Raw genomic sequence first — 17871 nt, forward strand, 5'->3', positions numbered from 1 at the left:
CCATATGGAACCAAAGTAGCTCTTTATTTAACAGACAAGGACAACAAAGATGTTTGGATATTTTACCTAAAAGTTATGTAAACAAATTTTGTACTAAGACACCTTATAGGAAATTAAATGAGAACGGAATTACTCATATAATATATAAAGGAAAAGATGTAAATAGATATAGTTGTGCGCAAATAGAATTTTTGTCAGTAAATAAGAAAGAGAAATAAATGCATTTTTCCAATATAAAGCCCTGGGTTTCTAAATCCAACATCAGTCTTAAAGCAATCGAAAGAAACGACCACTTCTCCCTTAAAATGTACGCTCAACAAATTGAAGTCTTCTTGATGCAATTTGAAGACATGCTTTTCGAACAACACTTGGAGAGGCTTAAATACCTAAAGGCTACTCTGGAGGATTTGGAGGAAAAGGAGCTAATTCATTCTAAATTTGGATTCCATTACAAACTTTGTCCCTGGAGCGATGATGATGCCACGTCTGGCCCTGACACATGCCAGTGTCATATGCTGCCTGTATTAGAAAAAGAAGCCCTTAGTCTTATGCTTAGATATTATAAGTTAAGCCGACGATTGTATCGAACTGAAACATTTAATAAACTAAATTAATTATCTTTTAAAAACTCGAATTTATTTTTTAAAATTGGACTTAAACATTTTAAGTATTATTTTGTCATTGTATGAGAAGTCATTTTTCTTGAAATATTTTAAGAAATTTTTAAGTGATTTGTTTTTACTTTTAAAAAGGCCATACAGCATGCAATAGTGACCGCAGGTATTAGAAAAATATCCCTGTAGTTGTTGCTTATTACAAAAGTATTTATAAGCGTTTGATCTTAAAAATGTTACGAATTCTTTTTTCTGGGGATATTGTCCATATGAATCGAAAAATTCTGCTGATCTGCGACTATTAAAATAAAATGCAATCCAATGAGTTCCGGGCTGATCTGAAGTGTCGGTGTTCGCAATAATTAGATCAGGATATTTAAAAATGGTTTTGGGTAGCTGGTCCGACGGAAAAACTCCTTTAAAAATTGATTGTGTCTTGGCATGTTTGGAAAGCAATTGCTGAATTTGTAAAGTATTCATTTTAAAAAAGCGTTCGAATATTTCTATGTTTATCAATATCAATCATGGAATCATATTCACAGTATACCAGACAAGTAACTGCTTCACTTAGGGGTTCTGAAAATCTTCCTTCGATTCGTATAGTGCCTTGTGACATCAAATTTGAGCATACAGTGGAATTTGAATGATCAGTAGTTAGGTCAAAGGCTAATATGAAACTGTTAGTATCAAACATTTCCTTGGTTATTTGTAGACCACGATCATAATGCTTTATTCCAGTCGATCTGAATAGCATATTATAACTTCTAGAGCTTTGAACATTTTCAGCGTTCGAGTAATCAAATTCTAAGGCCTGGGAGGGAACTTGAACTCCGTTAACCATTAGGTTAAAGCGTTGCATTTTAAAATGTTCAAAATGAAATGGATCTAAGCCTCGGTTTCCTGAGTATGAGCGGTTTTTAACCATACTAAAAGCCAAGAAATTGGGTAGTTGCCCAATAACTGCGTTATCTATCGATAGTGTATTGTTGCCTGGATATATTGTAAAAGATTTGACTTCTACTTTACTGAATGGGTATAAAGCATTTTTTGTTTGTAAAACATGATGATGAGCCAATAAAATGCTTGGGTTAACTGTTATATGATTCATAAAGAGTTGTGCTTCTAGTATCTTTAAATTTGATTCAGTTTCATTTTCCATTAAATAAAATGCTGTTTTTTCAATGTTAAAATTAATTCTTAGATCTACATTATTAAGAAGCAGTTTGCTTTGGTTAAAAATATCACCATGAACTTTTCCGAATAATTCGACCTTATTACTATTTTGGAAAATATTTTTCAGAGTTTCATTAGTGGCTGGATAAACGTATTTTCCTGCTGTTAATCTTCCAAAATTCGGGAAATAGCCTTGGGAAGCCAAGTGGCTTTCTGATGCATCACTTCCATAGTTTAAAATTGTTTGCAAATAAGCTCTATAATGATAATTATTATCACTCTGCGATACTAATATGTTATTTAAATAAACTGAGGAACTTCTAAATATTGAATGTAAAATATTGTTTACTACACCGACAGCGTTTCCTTCAATGACGTTATTATCATTTTTTTTGAGTTGCACCACAAGCCGTAAATAAACACTTGATAAGTCCGGATATGTTTCACCATTTCCCAAGCAAACAAATTCAATTGAGGAGGCGCCGTCCAAGGATGCAATAGGATTGTATGAGACTTCTTCAGTTCTTAGAATAGAACTTTGGTGTAAACAAATCTAGTTCGCTTTTCATACATTCAATATGGTTACTCATTTTACTTTAGAAAAAATATCACTAATATTCAATTTCCTTGATTTTTTTTTTCCTTTTTGATGGTGGTGGGTATGTTTACCTTGTCGTTTAGAAGTTAAATGAGAACGATTTTTTCTCGACCCGCGCTTTTTATTCCTTTTTCCGCTACCATTTTGAGAGCGTGTCATTTTATTTATTGCTTTATTTGAGAGATTTGTTAACGCAATCTTGCTCTGTTCTTGAATAATATTTCTTAAGGGCTTTCGGCCAAATTCATTTATTACTGCTTTACCAGTCTCTGCAGCCTGATTTTTATAGCAGTTATACCCGAAAGGAAAAGAGGTTTTATATAATTAAAAAGACCGCTAAAAAAATTTCCAATTCCTCGTCCTTGCTGAATAATTCGTGGAGACACATACAGACTGCCAATATTATTTAGTCCGGCACCGCACTGATTCACATAATATTCGTGATAAGATTTCACCATGATGACTATTCTTGTTCTAATTAAACATCATTGGGGTATGTATTATTTATAGGCTTAACCTTCTTTTTTTTCTAAAGTGTAGAGTTACAAAAATCGGAACAGCTGAAGCTTCAAAAGGAACCTTATATCCATTTGAATCAGTAATTAGTATTGAGATTTCGTTTGGAGACCATATATCTAAAGGATAATATTCAATATTTTTAAATTGAATATTTCTTTCTTTTCCATTATAATGCATTACACGAAGACATCGAGGTCTTTTACAACCTACAGACCTTGGTTTGATTATGTCAGTATAAATAAAAATCAATCCATTTTCAGGTATTTTAGATTCAACAGGAACATTTGAGTATCTAAATGTTTCAGCATTTACTAAGCTAACAAATTCAGTTTCTTCAGCTATATTTCTTTCTTTAGTAGTTGTTTTGTAAATGTAATTATTCAGATATATGTCCGTAATGCCTACCTCCCAGTATTCATTCATGTCTTGTGGCATATTTACAATATTTGTAAATGCACATTTTACATTATCAGGAAATACATTCATTGAATCATTACTAAGCAATGTGACAAACAACTCATTTGAATAACACATCTTTATATTGAAATTTCTGTTATTGATAAGATATCCAATTAATTTTGTTTTTCCCTATTTGCACCGGCTTAGTTCGAACCGATCTAGACAACTTTTCTCGTCCTGTTATATATTTTAAATCTTGAAATGGTAATGAAACCGCTTTAATTTTTCTTAGCTTAACTCTCAATTTGCGTTGTTGATCACATTGCTTAGTAATGATTCAATGAATGTATTTCCTGATAATGTAAAATGTGCATTTACAAATATTGTAAATATGCCACAAGACATGAATGAATACTGGGAGGTAGGCATTACGGACATATATCTGAATAATTACATTTACAAAACAACTACTAAAGAAAGAAATATAGCTGAAGAAACTGAATTTGTTAGCTTAGTAAATGCTGAAACATTTAGATACTCAAATGTTCCTGTTGAATCTAAAATACCTGAAAATGGATTGATTTTTATTTATACTGACATAATCAAACCAAGGTCTGTAGGTTGTAAAAGACCTCGATGTCTTCGTGTAATGCATTATAATGGAAAAGAAAGAAATATTCAATTTAAAAATATTGAATATTATCCTTTAGATATATGGTCTCCAAACGAAATCTCAATACTAATTACTGATTCAAATGGATATAAGGTTCCTTTTGAAGCTTCAGCTGTTCCGATTTTTGTAACTCTACACTTTAGAAAAAAAAGAAGGTTAAGCCTATAAATAATACATACCCCAATGATGTTTAATTAGAACAAGAATAGTCATCATGGTGAAATCTTATCACGAATATTATGTGAATCAGTGCGGTGCCGGACTAAATAATATTGGCAGTCTGTATGTGTCTCCACGAATTATTCAGCAAGGACGAGGAATTGGAAATTTTTTTAGCGGTCTTTTTAATTATATAAAACCTCTTTTCCTTTCGGGTATAACTGCTATAAAAAATCAGGCTGCAGAGACTGGTAAAGCAGTAATAAATGAATTTGGCCGAAAGCCCTTAAGAAATATTATTCAAGAACAGAGCAAGATTGCGTTAACAAATCTCTCAAATAAAGCAATAAATAAAATGACACGCTCTCAAAATGGTAGCGGAAAAAGGAATAAAAAGCGCGGGTCGAGAAAAAATCGTTCTCATTTAACTTCTAAACGACAAGGTAAACATACCCACCACCATCAAAAAGGAAAAAAAAAATCAAGGAAATTGAATATTAGTGATATTTTTTCTAAAGTAAAATGAGTAACCATATTGAATGTATGAAAAGCGAACTAGATTTGTTTACACCACACCCTACGCAAAGTTCTATTCTAAGAACTGAAGAAGTCTCATACAATCCTATTGCATCCTTGGACGGCGCCTCCTCAATTGAATTTGTTTGCTTGGGAAATGGTGAAACATATCGAGACTTATCAAGTGTTTATTTACGGCTTGTGGTGCAACTCAAAAAAAATGATAATAACGTCATTGAAGGAAACGCTGTCGGTGTAGTAAACAATATTTTACATTCAATATTTAGAAGTTCCTCAGTTTATTTAAATAACATATTAGTATCGCAGAGTGATAATAATTATCATTATAGAGCTTATTTGCAAACAATTTTAAAGTATGGAAGTGATGCATCAGAAAGCCACTTGGCTTCCCAAGGCTATTTCCCGAATTTTGGAAGATTAACAGCAGGAAAATACGTTTATCCAGCCACTAATGAAACTCTGAAAAATATTTTCCAAAATAGTAATAAGGTCGAATTATTCGGAAAAGTTCATGGTGATATTTTTAACCAAAGCAAACTGCTTCTTAATAATGTAGATCTAAGAATTAATTTTAACATTGAAAAAACAGCATTTTATTTAATGGAAAATGAAACTGAATCAAATTTAAAGATACTAGAAGCACAACTCTTTATGAATCATATAACAGTTAACCCAAGCATTTTATTGGCTCATCATCATGTTTTACAAACAAAAAATGCTTTATACCCATTCAGTAAAGTAGAAGTCAAATCTTTTACAATATATCCAGGCAACAATACACTATCGATAGATAACGCAGTTATTGGGCAACTACCCAATTTCTTGGCTTTTAGTATGGTTAAAAACCGCTCATACTCAGGAAACCGAGGCTTAGATCCATTTCATTTTGAACATTTTAAAATGCAACGCTTTAACCTAATGGTTAACGGAGTTCAAGTTCCCTCCCAGGCCTTAGAATTTGATTACTCGAACGCTGAAAATGTTCAAAGCTCTAGAAGTTATAATATGCTATTCAGATCGACTGGAATAAAGCATTATGATCGTGGTCTACAAATAACCAAGGAAATGTTTGATACTAACAGTTTCATATTAGCCTTTGACCTAACTACTGATCATTCAAATTCCACTGTATGCTCAAATTTGATGTCACAAGGCACTATACGAATCGAAGGAAGATTTTCAGAACCCCTAAGTGAAGCAGTTACTTGTCTGGTATACTGTGAATATGATTCCATGATTGATATTGATAAACATAGAAATATTCGAACGCTTTTTTAAAATGAATACTTTACAAATTCAGCAATTGCTTTCCAAACATGCCAAGGCACAATCAATTTTTAAAGGAGTTTTTCCGTCGGACCAGCTACCCAAAACCATTTTTAAATATCCTGATCTAATTATTGCGAACACCGACACTTCAGATCAGCCCGGAACTCATTGGATTGCATTTTATTTTAATAGTCGCAGATCAGCAGAATTTTTCGATTCATATGGACAATATCCCCAGAAAAAAGAATTCGTAACATTTTTAAGATCAAACGCTTATAAATACTTTTGTAATAAGCAACAACTACAGGGATATTTTTCTAATACCTGCGGTCACTATTGCATGCTGTATGGCCTTTTTAAAAGTAAAAACAAATCACTTAAAAATTTCTTAAAATATTTCAAGAAAAATGACTTCTCATACAATGACAAAATAATACTTAAAATGTTTAAGTCCAATTTTAAAAAATTAAATTCGAGTTTTTAAAAGATAATTAATTTAGTTTATTAAATGTTTCAGTTCGATACAATCGTCGGCTTAACTTATAATATCTAAGCATAAGACTAAGGGCTTCTTTTTCTAATACAGGCAGCATATGACACTGGCATGTGTCAGGGCCAGACGTGGCATCATCATCGCTCCAGGGACAAAGTTTGTAATGGAATCCAAATTTAGAATGAATTAGCTCCTTTTCCTCCAAATCCTCCAGAGTAGCCTTTAGGTATTTAAGCCTCTCCAAGTGTTGTTCGAAAAGCATGTCTTCAAATTGCATCAAGAAGACTTCAATTTGTTGAGCGTACATTTTAAGGGAGAAGTGGTCGTTTCTTTCGATTGCTTTAAGACTGATGTTGGATTTAGAAACCCAGGGCTTTATATTGGAAAAATGCATTTATTTCTCTTTCTTATTTACTGACAAAAATTCTATTTGCGCACAACTATATCTATTTACATCTTTTCCTTTATATATTATATGAGTAATTCCGTTCTCATTTAATTTCCTATAAGGTGTCTTAGTACAAAATTTGTTTACATAACTTTTAGGTAAAAATATCCAAACATCTTTGTTGTCCTTGTCTGTTAAATAAAGAGCTACTTTGGTTCCATATGGTGTCTTTTTCAACTTGCATCCAGTGATCTTATACTCGAATCCAATACATAGATTTTCAATTTTTGTATAACCAATCACAGGCTTCAATTCGTTTAATGTCTCTAAGAAGTCCTAAGAAATCAACAAAAATTACTTTATGATTTATTTATCGTCAATATATGCATACCATTTTTGAACAGCGCTAGTTTTGATTCGATGTGCTCTAGTACCTAACAGTTGTGTACTAATTGATTTACCTAAGATTACTTGGTCTTTTATACTATCCAGAACATGCAAAATATACCGATATCTTTTTTCTCTTTTATACATACATATATACACAAACACAATAAAACTAAAACACATAACTATGCTATATTTTCATATATACTTTATTATAGCTATCTCTATTTTTAAGAAATAGTTACAAAAAAATATATCTATGTCTCTTTATAAGAAAACATATACGAAACATAGTTCAAACTATGTAATGCTTTCATGTTTACATTATTATATCTATCTCTTTTTTAAATAAGTAAATAGTTACAAAAAAAATGTACCCATGACCCTATATAAGACAACATTTTTAAAGAAAACTCAGTTTATATTTCTTTAAATTAAAATGTGTCCAGAAACAAAATCGTTTACTAGACGCATAGGCCTCAAAAATCATATCTTAAAGTTACATAACTTTAATTATCAAAAATCAAGAACGTCATATTATTGCTGTTATTTCTGTCCAAAAGTACAAACATTCTGGTTGCGATATGATTATAACGCTCATCTCCTGTTGAAGCACGATGCAGTCTTAAAAAGCATTCGCAAGGCACAAGAAAATTATCAAATAAAGAAAAAACAATTTTAACAACTGCATTTTTGTAAAAGTTTTTTTATTTATTATAATTTTTTTTTCAACATGGAAATTACAATCCCAGATCAAATAAAACGTCTAGTAGGTTGTGATCTTCGTCGTCATCCATCATTTTTAAATATTCGTTCGAGGGGTTGGACTCGATGATCTGATCAAAGATGTGATCATCATCTGGAAACGTATTGCCTTGAGAGTTTGAGAAAACTTCGTCCAATTCAAATCTCTGTCCACATTGAAATTGATCATCGTCTTCATCGTCCCGTATTAGTTGATTCAAAACTTCTTCAGTGGTCCTCCCCAATGGAAAATCGCTCCACTCAAGGGAGCCATAGTCAGCTCCAATAGGCTCCGTTTGGGTTGACACTGTAGCAGGCGCAAACACGCCTCGTAGGACCAGCTCAACCGCATCCTGAGAGTCGGAAGCATCCAGAGGCTCCTGATCTGTGTTTTCAATAATAATTACATCCGAGTCTTGGGTAGGGGGTACTTCCACCTCGTCCTCGGAGTCAATGAATTGCACAGTTACATCCATTGGTATGCAGTACTGAGGCATTTGAAGAACTGATCCTGAGCAATTTGAGTGGTGTCATTTTTATAGTCTAGAATGTTCACTTAACAGTTTGACATATACAGGGAGTGCATACAGCTATGTTTTACTCCTAGAACCAATCCGATTGGTTCTTGAATATAGAAACCCGCCCAGACACCTGTCTAATGGATATCAGAGGTCAAATCAATATAAGGATATAACAAGCTATCGGGTGGTGAACGTGGTGTAGGAGGGTTCAGGTTGTAGGTAAATATTGATGGTGTATCAACCTTGTCCTTAGGTTAGGGTCAACATTTGCTTAAGATGTTGCATTGCAACCATGGACATTTCCCAAAGCCTTAAGCTGAAAGTAGCTGGAATATGCGGGAGCGGGGGGTTTTTAACGGTTTTATAATCAGTTGAATTTTTTCCAAATGCATTCACATACAAATTTCATAATCAGTGTACATGACATCCGATGGAACTCACTCGTTTTATTTGGTTTCTAAATATTCTCGCCAAATGTTCGGACCGATCCTTATCGTTTGAGAAAATGTACGAGCAAGTGAACCCGCATACCCACGAACCCTAATCTCAACCCCAACCCTCTTGTGCGTCCTGATGACTGCTTGTGCGCGAAGGTGTGAAAGTAAGAAAGGGTACGAGAAAGTGAACCCGCATACCCACGAGCTCTAATCTCAACCCCCACCCACTTGTGTGTCCTCACGACTGCTTGTGCGCGAAGGTGTGAAATTATAATTTTGATAGTTTTGATCAAAAAGAGTAATTTTTAATTAAGAATCGTGACAAGTATACCATTGGAAAGGTCTTGAAAAATGCTTTCGAATGATACCAAACTTTTTTTTTTTTTTTTTTTTATCTTTGGTGAGGGGTGCATATAATTTTTTCGGTTTTCCTCTGTTTTTGGGGTAGTAGTGGGGACTTACGGGAGCAGCGAATCCGCCTTATCCTAGACAAGCACCACGGGTTCAGGGTGTCTTAGCTAACCGCCGCTCCTGACGGCCGCTGCCGACCGCCGCTGCCGACCGCCGCTCCCGACCGCCGCTCCCGTAAGTCCCCACTACTTCTGTAGAACAAACAAAACCAACAAATTAAAAATTGGAGTTTCACGAGTTTCGGAGTTGGCATATTTTAACGTGAAATTAAAATAGCTGATGCCAGTCCTGTAGCGCTTGGAGCTGTCTTAATACAGTTTGATGTCGAAAATAATCCATTTATGATATCGTTTGCAAGTAAGAGCTTTTCTGATGTTGAGAAACGATATTCGAAAACCGAAAAGGAGAGTTTGGCATTGGTATGGAGCTTGGAAAAATTTCAATACTATGTATCTGGTCTGGAATTCGAGTTGCTAACTGACCATAAGCCATTGGAAGCGATTTTTAAACCAACTTCTAAGCCTCCAGCTAGAATTGAGAGGTGGTTATTATATCTACAGGCATACCGTTTCCAGCTGATATATAAGTCTGGGAAGGAAAATATGTGACATTTAAAGTACTAAGTCATTTGATTGGGGTGGAGAGGAAAACATATTCCATATCATTTCTATTTCTACTCTTACATCCTTAAAGATATCCGAGATCGAAATGAGTACAAGAGACGAGGAAGAACTAGATGCCATGACATGCCCGGACAATGACTGCTGGAATTTTGCAACAACTAGCCCATATTATCCGTTTCGCCTGTAGCTGTCGACAATTGGTAGTATTCTATTAAGAGGAAGCCGTTTGATCATCCCGCAACACTGGCTCATGAGGGACACCGTGGAGAAACTCATTACTGCGACTGAGATCGAAAGCATGAACAGAGATGTAGAAAAGTTTGTCAAGGATTGTCGTGATTGGTATCTTTACCAGATAATCCAGTCCCGATATGACGTCATGCATTTCCGAGTAGGCCATGGGTATGGGTAGTCACTGATTTGTTAGGACCGTTGCCAAATAATGAGCAATTGCTAGTTCTCATGGAATACTTTTCTAGATACATGGAAGTAAAATTTTTTACAATCAATAGGATCAAATTGAAGAGATGTCCGAAATGTTTAGTAGATTGGGGTATCCAAAAAAGTTAAGAACAGACAATGGCAGACAATATGTATGTGTAGAGTTTAAAAAATATTGTGAGACGAAAGGAATTGACCTCATTACAAACCCTCCACATTGGCTTCAAGCAAATGGCGAGATAGAAAATATGAACAGGTCATTAGTAAAGCGGTTGAAAATAGCACATGTGAATGATAAAAATTATAAAAATGAGATTCAAAAATTTATATTAATATACAATGTAACTCCCCATGATACTACGGGATCGCCACCTTCCGAGCTTATATTCAGGAGATAGTAGGGAAAGTGGGAGAATCTGAAGAGAGAGACAGGGATTTTATTAATAAGGAAAAGGGAAAAGAGGTGGCAGACAAAACTAGAAGAGCCACGGAATTAAAATATGTACAACTGGGAGATAAAGTAGTTCTAAAGAACGTGTTTTTTCCTAACAAGTTAACTCCAAATTTTGATAAAACCGGTAATGGGGAAATTCAGATAGATGGAAGCGTAGAAAAGATATCGGGAGAAGGTAAAACGTATTACAGAAATATAAGTCATGTTAAAAAGATCTCAGGGGGTTATAGTTTGGACATCGAAACTTCTTAACAGTTGGAACACAGCCACCACCACTACCTCAAGCCGAATCGATTTCAGATGCGCAGAAGAACTTGAAGCTGAAAAATATTGGAGGGATGTGGTAGCCTGACACTGCGAGCGTTGCTGAGAACGGAGAGCATTCTGGCCCTCATTGAGGCAGTCGTTAACATACACTTCTAAAGTGCGGATCGCACCAAAGAAATTATAAATATTGTTTGGATATCTGAGTAATTGCGTGCAGTAATTTTGTAACTATTGGGCAATTTGCAGGTCATTTCAGCATGCGATGTATGTACTGTCGTTTCGCTCTAGCAAGTCGAACTTTCTGGAACGAAATTCCAAATAATTCAGTAATTAAGGACCTTCTTGAGGAGCGCGAAGACAAAAATGAAAACAAGGAGGATGCACCAACTATGGTTAAAAATTCTGTCAACAAAAATCAGACTGAGGTCGCCAATCCGATGTGGAATTTTTTTTTATTGGAAATCACTGTGCGCGCTCCGAAAAGCACGTGTTACTCAAATCTTTTTTAATGTTGTCACTTTTATTTTATCACGTTTAAAATGAACCAATGTTCCTTTTATTATGAATAATCTGTAGCTGGTTCAAAACACTTTCACAACATCAATTAAAAACAAAACAAAAAAATGTCACCGAAAATATGTTAAGTTTTTTTTATAACAAGGAAATATTTTTAAGCAGTAATTGCTGAGTAAATCATCAGAAGCTAATAAAAATGTTCAAAACCGGACCAATTTTTTTTTTTGTTGTAAACCCAAAAATCCACAAAGTTTCATGAAAATCAAACCTTCAGTTTAATGTGTCTTAGTTAATTTCAAAATTAAAGTGCAAAATTTGGCAGCGTTTTTACAAGCGATTGGCGCTCAACAACAAATGAGAAATCCAACTTTAATGGAAGAACTAGTTCTCAAGTTGCCTGTTCAGCATGGATTAGAATGGGCACGTTTATCCAAGTCGTTAGGAGATGAAAGATCAATCCAACATTTGAGTCTTTGGGCACCGGCTGAGCTGAAGAAAAAGTTGCTGTCAACTGAACAGTCCTTGGATGGAGTCATTTCTGCTTGTCTGATTGAGGAACAGGTGAGCAAGCAGACGAAATCAATGTCATCAAATGGATGCTCAGGCTCTATGGTCAATAAGATGCATGTCGCACGGCTAAATGGAACAACACCAAAGTAGAGTGCGCAGATGTGGTCGAAATAATCATGATTCAAATAGTTTTCTTTGTCAAGCGAAAAAAACGGAAGCTGATGCCAGTCCAGTAGCGCTTGGAGCTGTCTTAATACAGTTTGATGTCGAAAATAATCCATTTATGATATCGTTTGCAAGTAAGAGCTTTTCTGATGTTGAGAAACGATATTCGAAAACCGAAAAGGAGAGTTTGGCATTGGTATGGAGCTTGGAAAACTTTCAATACTATGTATCTGGTCTGGAATTCGAGTTGCTAACTGACCATAAGCCATTGGAAGCGATTTTTAAACCAACTTCTAAGCCTCCAGCTAGAATTGAGAGGTGGTTATTATATCTACAGGCATACCGTTTCCAGCTGATATATAAGTCTGGGAAGGAAAATATGTGACATTTAAAGTACTAAGTCATTTGATTGGGGTGGAGAGGAAAACATATTCCATATCATTTCTATTTCTACTCTTACATCCTTAAAGATATCCGAGATTTCCGAAATGAGTACAAGAGACGAGGAAGAACTAGATGCCATGACATGCCCGGACAATGACTGCTGGAATTTTGCAACAACTAGCCCATATTATCCGTTTCGCCTAAAGCTGTCGACAATTGGTAGTATTCTATTAAGAGGAAGCCGTTTGATCATCCCGCAACACTGGCTCATGAGGGACACCGTGGAGAAACTCATTACTGCGACTGAGATCGAAAGCATGAACAGAGATGTAGAAAAGTTTGTCAAGGATTGTCGTGATTGGTATCTTTACCAGATAATCCAGTCCCGATATGACGTCATGCATTTCCGAGTAGGCCATGGGTATGGGTAGTCACTGATTTGTTAGGACCGTTGCCAAATAATGAGCAATTGCTAGTTCTCATGGAATACTTTTCTAGATACATGGAAGTAAAATTTTTTACAATCAATAGGATCAAATTGAAGAGATGTCCGAAATGTTTAGTAGATTGGGGTATCCAAAAAAGTTAAGAACAGACAATGGCAGACAATATGTATGTGTAGAGTTTAAAAAATATTGTGCGACGAAAGGAATTGACCTCATTACAAACCCTCCACATTGGCCTCAAGCAAATGGCGAGATAGAAAATATGAACAGGTCATTAGTAAAGCGGTTGAAAATAGCACATGTGAATGATAAAAATTATAAAAATGAGATTCAAAAATTTATATTAATATACAATGTAACTCCCCATGATACTACGGGCTCGCCACCTTCCGAGCTTATATTCAGGAGATAGTAGGGAAAGTGGGAGAATCTGAAGAGAGAGACAGGGATTTTATTAATAAGGAAAAGGGAAAAGAGGTGGCAGACAAAACTAGAAGAGCCACGGAATTAAAATATGTACAACTGGGAGATAAAGTAGTTCTAAAGAACGGGTTTTTTCCTAACAAGTTAACTCCAAATTTTGATAAAACCGGTAATGGGGAAATTCAGATAGATGGAAGCGTAGAAAAGATATCGGGAGAAGGTAAAACGTATTACAGAAATATAAGTCATGTTAAAAAGATCTCAGGGGGTTATAGTTTGGACATCGAAACTTCTTAACAGTTGGAACACAGCCACCACCACTACCTCAAGCCGAATCGATTTCAGATGCGCAGAAGAACTTGAAGCTGAAAAATATTGGAGGGATGTGGTAGCCTGACACTGCGAGCGTTGCTGAGAACGGAGAGCATTCTGGCCCTCATTGAGGCAGTCGTTAACACTACACTTCTAAAGTGCGGATCGCACCAAAGAAATTATAAATATTGTTTGGATATCTGAGTAATTGCGTGCAGTAATTTTGTAACTATTGGGCAATTTGCAGGTCATTTCAGCATGCGATGTATGTACTGTCGTTTCGCTCTAGCAAGTCGAACTTTCTGGAACGAAATTCCAAATAATTCAGTAATTAAGGACCTTCTTGAGGAGCGCGAAGACAAAAATGAAAACAAGAAGGATGCACCAACTATGGTTAAAAATTCTGTCAACAAAAATCAGACTGAGGTCGCCAATCCGATGTGGAATTTTTTTTTATTGGAAATCACTGTGCGCGCTCCGAAAAACACGTGTTACTCAAATCTTTTTTAATGTTGTCACTTTTATTTTATCACGTTTAAAATGAACCAATGTTCCTTTTATTATGAATAATCTGTAGCTGGTTCAAAACACTTTCACAACATCAATTAAAAACAAAACAAAAAAATGTCACCTAAAATATGTTTTTTTTATAACAAGGAAATATTTTTAAGCAGTAATTGCTGAATAAATCATCAGAAGCTAATAAAAATGTTCAAAACCGGACCAATTTTTTTTTTTTGTTGTAAACCCAAAAATCCACAAAGTTTCATGAAAATCAAACCTTCAGTTTAATGTGTCTTAGTTAATTTCAAAATTAAAGTGCAAAATTTGGCAGCGTTTTTACAAGCGATTGGCGCTCAACAACAAACGAGAAATCCAACTTTAATGGAAGAACTAGTTCTCAAGTTGCCTGTTCAGCATGGATTAGAATGGGCACGTTTATCCAAGTCGTTAGGAGATGAAAGATCAATCCAACATTTGAGTCTTTGGCCGAAAGGACTAGCCGAAGATGTTCAAGATGTTGGCTTGGTCGGCGATCACGCAGCCTTTAAGCCAAGGAGCAGATTCTTTTACACTAACGAAGTCGGACACGGAAGGAATGCCTCGCCTGTAAGGGAACTCATGGATGTGACTCATGTGACTCTTTTGCCCAGATGGAAATGGCATAAATGGCAGCTCGTGAGAGATGCCCGACTCTGCTTTAACTGCCGGAGACAAGGAGAACGCAGCGTAAGTTGCAGAACACCTCATCAATGCGATTCGGAAGGATGCAAGAACCGCTTTCACAAACTCCTTCACGATGTTGTTAAAACCACAGATGACAAGGAAAACACAGTATTTTTAGCAGCTCAGATAACGAGCGCAAAAATCCTGTCAATGGCAGAGTAGTGAGCTGCCACGCTTTTTGGAACAAAGGTTCCGCCGTATTGCTTGTGAGCGAAAATTTAACCGAAGCGTTAGAATTACATGAACCAAGGCAATGTTTAACATTGCAATGGTTCGGAGAAAGAAGAACAACAGAATTGTCAAGCCGGGTCAACGTTGTATTATCTGGAAGCAGCGGTGAAATGATTAATAATACAATCGGAGTACCAACCGTAACCCATGCAGACTGTAAACGTTTCCAAGCTGCGTGAAAAAATGAAAAAATTCCAGTCGAGGTAAAATAAAAACAAAATTACTAAGTGGCCTAGACAACGTATACCTGATAGTGCCCAAGGAATTAGGATCATCAGGATGGACTGGACACGAAGTAGCCAAAACGAAGTTGGGTTGGGCTCTGAAGAATCAGACTAATCTACTACAAAAGAAGTAAATCTATTTGTAATATATGAAGATGATTAATTAGAGAAACTGGTGCAAGACTATATAAAAAATTCAGAGTTGGACGCACGCCCTGTCAAGCAACATATTGAGCGTCGAGAAACGAAGAGATGCAGGCAGCCGTTATTAAGGAAAACAAAGATAGGAAACTGGATTACTTTGGAAGACAGACAAGGTTATTCTGCCTGATAGTAAGAAAATGGCTTTACAACGATTTTTAGCATTGGAAAGAAAATTTAAATTGGATCCAGAGTTCTACGGAAAATATTGTAGTCTAGTGGAAGTATACGAAAACAAGGGCTATGTTAAAAAAAAAAAAAATGAATGGTACTTCCCCACTTCTGAGTTCCTCATCCAAACAATCCAGGGAAGTTAAGGATTGTGTTCGACGCGTCTGCAGAGTATCCTTAAATTCGAATCTTATGAGTGGACCCGATGAATGTCAATCTCTAGGCGCAGTTCTAATTAAATTTGACAGAGAAAGATAGGTGTATGCGCAGACAAACCTGAAATGTTTCATCAAGCTATGAACGAAAGCAAGATTGACCAGCACAATGTATTCTTTGGAGAAAAAAGAATATAATAAATATATAATATCAATTTTCTTGAGTATGATACATCTTTAAGGGAAGCAGACAACGCCATAATAATCAACGGTTTCTCCTCAGAATAAAGCTGTAAGGATCACGAGATATAATTGAAGTCCACAGCTCGTCGTCTTAATGGTATATTCGGCGACGGGATGATGCATAAACAGCGATTAATTTTGGTGTTAGCTCCGATTCGTAACCTTATCATTGTAAGTAATCATTGTAAGATTGCCGATGAATGGTTGTTCAATTGTCATTTTTAGCCCACACCAAGGATGATGATGGGAAGGCTTGGTGAAAAAGATTAAGACGTGTTGTGATAAAGGAGCCTAAGGGATGACGTGTTGTACAGACTTATGTGCAATGCTGGAAATATAGTAAATGCTCGACCACTCACGCATATTGCTCTGAACAGCCCAACAGACGACCCAATTACGTATAATCAGTTTCATTTAGGTACTGCTAATTACACCCAAAAGCCAAGCCCACAGTATGAAGGTTTTCAGCCCACCAAAAAGGATTGCGCTGTCGTACAACAGCTGGTGTTCTCATTCTGTCGTAAAAGGCTCAATGAGTACCTCGCAGATTTATGCAAGCGAACGAAATGGCTTAGCCCGTGCCGCCTCTTGAAGTAGGATACGTTTTTATCATATGCGATGGTGCCGTTCATCGCTCGCAGTGGAAAACTTTAAGGATCAGCTCAACTATAAAGAGCAGCAACGGCCAGGTTCGCTCAGCTACTGTACACACCGCTTCTGGATCTTTTCGCCGCCCGACTTGTATGCTGGCGAAACTAAATTCCAGTGCATCTTAGAAGCATTAGATTCACGGCTGGGGGATGTTGTAGAGAATAAGTTAATTTTGAAAAATAACGTTGAATAGTTTGTTTAAGTAGTCGATAGTTTTCGATTTAAATAGTATTTAGTATTTTGCAAATCGTACGGTCACACTGAATGTAATCGATGCCTACTTTCGGACATTCAAGAAAAAGCGTAGAAAGAGACGAAGCGTATGTATTATTGAGGTAATTAAATTTAATGTAATTGCTATAAAAAAACAAACAGGAAATAAAACTTAATATTCCGGACAGGGACGCATCGGATCTAAGGATATAAATTTGGTCAGATCGATGCGGTTTTATACACATAGCAACGCCAGAATTACAGCAGTATTTAGCTAGAAGTTCGGTGAAGCTTTGTCATTCATTGGAGAAGTTAACGAAATCCCAAAGATTGTTTGCAACCAAATCGACTCGACATTATTTAGCCATATGCATGAAATCGATTATCAAAATATATTAGATATTTAAAAATCCACAAGTTAGAATTAAAGGAATAAGACATTAATTATGCATACGAAGGCAATTATCAGCCATAGCCATGACTAACGGGTTGCTCAACAATTAAAAAATATATAAATATAATTCATATTTATAATAAAAATGTTTCAATAAAAAAAAAATAAATTTAAGATTTAAATTTTTTAATCTTCAAATACAATACATATATTGCCCGAATAGAACCCACTAATTTTGTATTGCAATAATTTTGAAATAAATGAAATCAATAATGTAATTAAAACACATCTTTACACA

At 35.6% G+C, this 17871-nt stretch overlaps 1 protein-coding gene across 2 annotated transcripts in view; it reads left to right on the forward strand.

The window, feature by feature from the left end:
• The window catches only part of LOC128264029 (synaptosomal-associated protein 25), a 475697-nt gene that overhangs the window by 388563 nt on the left and 69263 nt on the right, over positions 1-17871 (forward strand). The gene's annotated exons all lie outside the window — the stretch shown is intronic.

The sequence above is a fragment of the Drosophila gunungcola genome, unplaced genomic scaffold, assembly GCF_025200985.1.
Source record: "Drosophila gunungcola strain Sukarami unplaced genomic scaffold, Dgunungcola_SK_2 000051F, whole genome shotgun sequence".
NCBI lineage: Eukaryota > Metazoa > Arthropoda > Insecta > Diptera > Drosophilidae > Drosophila > Drosophila gunungcola.